This window comes from Oncorhynchus gorbuscha, linkage group LG23, assembly GCF_021184085.1.
Source record: "Oncorhynchus gorbuscha isolate QuinsamMale2020 ecotype Even-year linkage group LG23, OgorEven_v1.0, whole genome shotgun sequence".
In the NCBI taxonomy this organism is placed as follows: domain Eukaryota; kingdom Metazoa; phylum Chordata; class Actinopteri; order Salmoniformes; family Salmonidae; genus Oncorhynchus; species Oncorhynchus gorbuscha.
The window spans coordinates 49961834-49967607 of record NC_060195.1 but is presented as its reverse complement, the minus strand read 5'-3'; the positions used below and the strand labels follow the sequence as shown (position 1 = coordinate 49967607).

At 43.4% G+C, this 5774-nt stretch overlaps 1 non-coding gene across 1 annotated transcript; it reads right to left on the bottom strand.

Annotated features, from left to right (window-relative positions):
* Positions 1-4442: 4442 nt before the first annotated feature.
* trnat-ugu lies at positions 4443-4522 on the bottom strand. The gene has a single exon. It is a non-coding gene; the product is annotated as a tRNA-Thr (tRNA).
* Between the last annotated feature and the right edge of the window lie 1252 nt (positions 4523-5774).

Sequence of the window (5774 nt, the reverse complement as noted above, 5' to 3'; positions counted from 1 at the left end):
CCACAGGAGGAGGCAGGTAGCTGGGTCCAGGGGCAGGCAGAAGGTCATACACAGGGGAATTCCAAACAGGCAACAGGCAGGGAAAAGGCTAGTAACGTTATCTGGGAGATCAGGCAATAGGTTGATAACTGGAAATCCTGAAGTACAGGCAGGGAATATGTGTCATTAATCCCAGGGCAAACCCAGCACTCCACATAGAAATGTATCACAAAACAAACAATACCTCACAATGATGGGGTGCACAGGACTGAACTATATATTGTGTGATAACGACATACATGTGTGTGTACAAGTGATCAGAATGCAGGTGATTGGGATCTGGAGAGTGAGCTGCGTTCAGGGGATCTACCTGTTTGAGAGTGTGAATTGGAAGCAGAAGTTACACTCTGACCATCCGCTCAGCAAAAAATCATCCCACGGCTGAAAAAAGTTGATAACGTTGAATTAACACATGCCTGCATGTGTATAGGACGATATTTTTCTGTCACTTGCCGTGTCCGAAATCTGTCTTGCCTACTACTTACTTAACCTGTTGCGTCGAGCAATCCCGTATCCGGGAGCGTAATTATAGCCTCAAGCTCATTACCATAACGCAACGTTAACTATTCATGAAAATCGCAAATTAAATGAAATAAATATATTGGCTCACAAGCTTAGCCTTTTGTTAACAACACTGTCATCTCAGATTTTCAAAATATGCTTTTCAACCATAGCTACACAAGCATTTGTGTAAGAGTGTTGATAGATAGCATAGCATTAAGCCTAGCATTCAGCAGGCAACATTTTCACAAAAACAAGAAAAGCATTCCAATAAAATCATTTACCTTTGAAGAACTTCAGATGTTTTCAATGAGGAGACTCTCAGTTAGATAGCAAATGTTCAGTTTTTCCAAAAAGATTATTTGTGTAGGAGAAATCGCTCCGTTTTGTTCATCACGGTTGGTTAAGAAAACCCCCTGAAAATTCAGTTATTACAACGCCAAACTTTTTTCCAAATCAACTCCATAATATCGACAGAAACATGGCAAACGTGGTTTAGAATCATCCTCAAGGTTTTTGTCACATCTATTCAATGATAAGTCATTTGTGGCAGTTTGGTTTCTCCTCTGAAGCAAATGGTAAAATACACGCAGCTGGAGATTACGCAATAGTTGCAACGGAGGACACCAACCGGAGCACCTGGTAAATGTAGTCTCTTATGGTCAATCTTCCAATGATATGCCTAAAAATACGTCACAATGCTGCAGACACCTTGGGGAAACGACAGAAAGTGTAGGCTCTTATCTTGCGCATTCACAGCCATATAAGGAGACATTGGAACAAAGTGCATTCAAAGTCAGTGTTTTCTTTTCCAAATCTGTCAATTATATGCATAGTCGAGCATCTTTTCGTGAGAGCGCCCCCTATATCCAAGAAGTTCAACTACATACTGTGTACTAATCATACTACATACTATTTGGAACGCATTGTTTAGTGGAAAATAAGCAGTAATCAACAAATATCAACCTATTAGACTCACCCATACTGAGAATGCCTCATCTAATGTGTAATTGCGTTGCTTTCCACCATTCGCTCATTTTGCTACAACGCCTCCTCTTCTCTGATTATCAGCTGATTGTAAAGCTGTTGTCAAACACACATCGGTCGAAAAAGCCTATTTTCTTTCTCAATAGCATGCTGCGAATTCTACTACATGTGAAGCTGAAATGAGTATGCCATCCTGGCCAACCCAGATGTCTTAGCCATGTCTGAATCCTGGCTCAGGAAAACCACCAAAAACCCTGAAATCTCCATTGCTAACTATAACGTTTTCCACCAAGATAGAACTTCCAAAGGGGGCGGTGTTGCAATCTACTGCAAAGATAACCTGCAGAGTTCTGTATTACTTTCTAAGTCTGTACCCCAAAAATTTGAGCTTCTACTTCTAAAAATTCACCTTTCCAGAAACAAGTCTCTCACTGTTGCCGCTTGCTATAGACCTCCCTCTGCCCCCAGCTGTGCCCTCGATACTATATGTGAACTGATTGCCCCCCATCTATCTTCTGAGCCCGTGCTACTAGGTGACCTAAACTGGGACATGCTTAACACCTCGGCCATCCTACAAACTAAGCTTGATGCCCTCAATCTCACACAAATTATCAATGAACCTACCAGGTAAAACCCCAAATCAGTAAACACAGGCACCCTCATAGATGTCATCCTAACTAATTCACCCTCCAAATACACCTCTGCTGTTTTCAATCAAGATCTCAGCGATCACTGCCTCATTGCCTGCATCCATAATGGGTCTGCGAACAAACAACCACCCCTCATCACTGTCAAACGCTCCCTGAAACACTTTTGCGAGCAGGCCTTTCTAATCGACCTGGCCGGGGTATCCTGGAATGACCTTGACCTCATCCCGTCAGTAGATGATGCCTGGCTATTCTTTAAAAGTGCCTTCCTCACCATCTTAAATAAGCATGCCCCTCTCAAAAAATGTAGATCTAGGAATAGATATAGTCCTTGGATCACGCCAGACCTGTCTGCCCTTGACCAGCACAAAACACGTCCTGTGGCGTTCTGCATTAGCATCGAATAGCCCCCGTGATATGCAACTTTTCAGGGAAGTTAGGAACAAATATACACAGGCAGTTAGAAAAGCTAAAGCAAGCTTTTTCAAACAGAAATTTGCATCCTGTAGTACTAACTAAAAAAAAAGTTCTGGGACACTGTAAAGTCCATGGAGAATAAGAGCACCTCCTCCCAGCTGCCCACTGCTCATTGTCACCACCGATAAATCCACTATAATTGAGAATTTCAATAAGCATTTCTCTACGGCTGGGCATGCTTTCCACATGGCTACCCCTACCCCAGTCAACTGCCCGGCACCCTCCACAGCAACCCTCCAAAGCCCCCACCATTTCTCCTTTACCCAAATCCAGATAGCCGGTATTCTGAAAGAGCTGCAAAATCTGGACCCCTACAAATCAGCCGGGCTGATTCTGGACCTTCTCTTTCTAAAATGATCTGCCGAAATTGTTGCAACCCCTATTACTAGCCTGTTCAACCTCTCTGGCATATCGTCTGAGATTCCCAAAGATTGGAAAGCTGCCGCGGTCATCCCCCTCTTCAAAGGGGGTGACACTCTAGACCCAAACTGCTACCCTGTCTTTCTAAGGTCTTCGAAAGCCAAGTTAACGAACAGATTAATGACCATTTTGAATCCCACCATACCTTCTCCGCTATGCAATCTGGTTCCAGAGCTGGTCATGGGTGCACCTCAGCCACGCACAAGGTTCTAAACGACATCATAACCGCCATCGATACATTACTGTGCAGCCGTATTCATCGACCTGGCCAAGGCCTTCGACTCTGTCAATCACAACATTCTTATTGGCAGACTCGACAGCCTTGGTTTCTCAAATGATTGCCTCGCCTGGTTTACCAAATACTTCTCTGATAGAGTTCAGTGTGTCAAATCGGAGGGCCTGTTGTCTGGACCTCTGACAGTCTCTATGGGTGTGCCTCAGGGTTCAATTCTCGGGTCGACTCTCTTTTCTGTATACATCAATGATGTTGCTCTTGCTGCTGGTGATTCTCTGATCCACCTCTACGCAGACGACACCATTCTGCATATTTCTGACCCCTTCTTGGACACTGTGTTAACTAACCTCCAGACGAGCTTCAATGCCATACAACTCTCCTTCTGTGGCCTCCAACTGCTCTTAAACGCATGTAAAACTAAATGCATGCTTTTCAATCGATCGCTGCCGGCACCTGCTCGCCCGTCCAGTATCACTACTCTGGACGGCTCTGACTTAGAATACATGGACAACTACAAATACCTGGGTGTCTACTTAGACTGTAAACTCTCCTTCCAGACTCACATTAAGCATCTCCAATCCAAAATTAAATCTAGAATCGGCTTCCTATATCGCAACAAAGCATCCTTCACTCATGCTGCCAAACATACCCTCGTAAAACTGACCATCCTACCGATCCTCGACTTCGGTGATGTCATCTATAAAATAGCCTCCAACACTCTACTCAACAAACTGGATGCAGTCTATCACAGTGCCATCCGTTTTGTCACCACAGCCCCATACACTCCCCACCATTGCGACCTGTACGCTCTCGTTGGTTGGCCCTCGCTTCATACTCGTCGCCAAACCCACTGGCTACAGGTTATCTACAAGTAAACAAGGTAAAGCCCCGCCTTTTCTCAGCTCACTGGTCACCATAGCAGCACCCACTCGTAGCACGCGCTCCAGCAGGTATATCTCACTGGTCACCCCCAAAACCGATTCCTCCTTTGGTCATCTTTCCTTCCAGTTCTCTGCTGCCCATAACTGGAACGAATTGCAAAAATCTCTCAAAAATCTCACTTCTCCCTAATATATGCCATTTAGCAGACGCTTTTATACAAAGCGACTTACAGTCATGTGTGCATACATTCTACGTGTGGGTGGTCCCGGGGATCGAACCCACTACCCTGGCGTTACAAGCGCCATGCTCTACCAACTGAGCTACACAGGACCACTTGCTTTAAGCACCAGCTGTCAGAGCAGTTTACAGATCACTGCACCTGTACTTAGCCTATCTGTAAACAGCCCATCTATCCACCTACTTAATCCACATACTGGTATTTATTTATTTATTTTGCTTCTTTGCACCTGCACATTCATCTTCTGCCGATCTACCATTCCAGTGTTTAATTGCTATGTTGTAATTACTTCGCCACCATGGCCTATTTATTTCCTTAACCTCTTCAGTCTACCCTCTACTTTTTCGAACATTCTGTTAAAAATCGCGCAACATTTCAGCGCCCTGCTACTCATGCCAGGAATATAGTATATGCATATGATTAGTATGTGTGGATAGAAAACACTCAGACGTTTATAAAACTGGTTAAGTCACGGCTGTGACTTTAACAGAATGTGCGTTTCATTGGAAAGTGCAGGAAAATCTGATCACTGAAAGTGGAAAAATATATCCATCCGCCGCTTCAACCCATTCCGTTATGGGCGAAAGACATTAAATATGGCTGAGGTTGCAGTACCTACAGCTTCCACACGATGTCAACAGTCTAGTCATTTGCCTAGGATTTGTTTCTTGGTCAAACAAACAAGAGACAGCCCATTTCTTCCGGTCTCCGACCGGATATTTTGGTTGAGAAATACACGGACAGTATTTCAGGACGGACCCCTATAGAAAACAATTTGTCTCGTGATTGATTTGATCGCTTATTAACGTTTACTAATACCTAAAGTTGCATTACAAAAGTATTTCGAAGTGTTTTGTGAAAGTTTATCGTCGACTTTTTGAATAAAAAAAAAATGACATTACGTTATGAAACGCTATTTTTTTCCATTTATCACAGTCTTCATAGATCGATATCTAGACTATATATGGACCGATTTCATCGGAAAAAAGACCCAATAGTGATTTTGGGACATCTAGGAGTGCCAACAAAGAAGATGGTCAAAGGTAATGAATGTTTTATATTTTATTTGTGCGGTTTGTGTAGCGCCGACTATGCTAATTATTTTGTTTACGTCCCCTGCGGGTCTTTTGGGGTGTTACATGCTATCAGATAATAGCTTCTCATGCTTTCGACGAAAAGCATTTTAAAAATCTGACTTGTTGCCTGGATTCACAACGAGTGTAGCTTTAATTCAATACCCTGCATGTGTATTTTAATGAACGTTTGAGTTTTAACTAATACTATTAGCATTTAGCGTAGCGCATTTGCATTTCCAGAGCTCTAGATGGGACGCCTGCGTGCCAGGTAG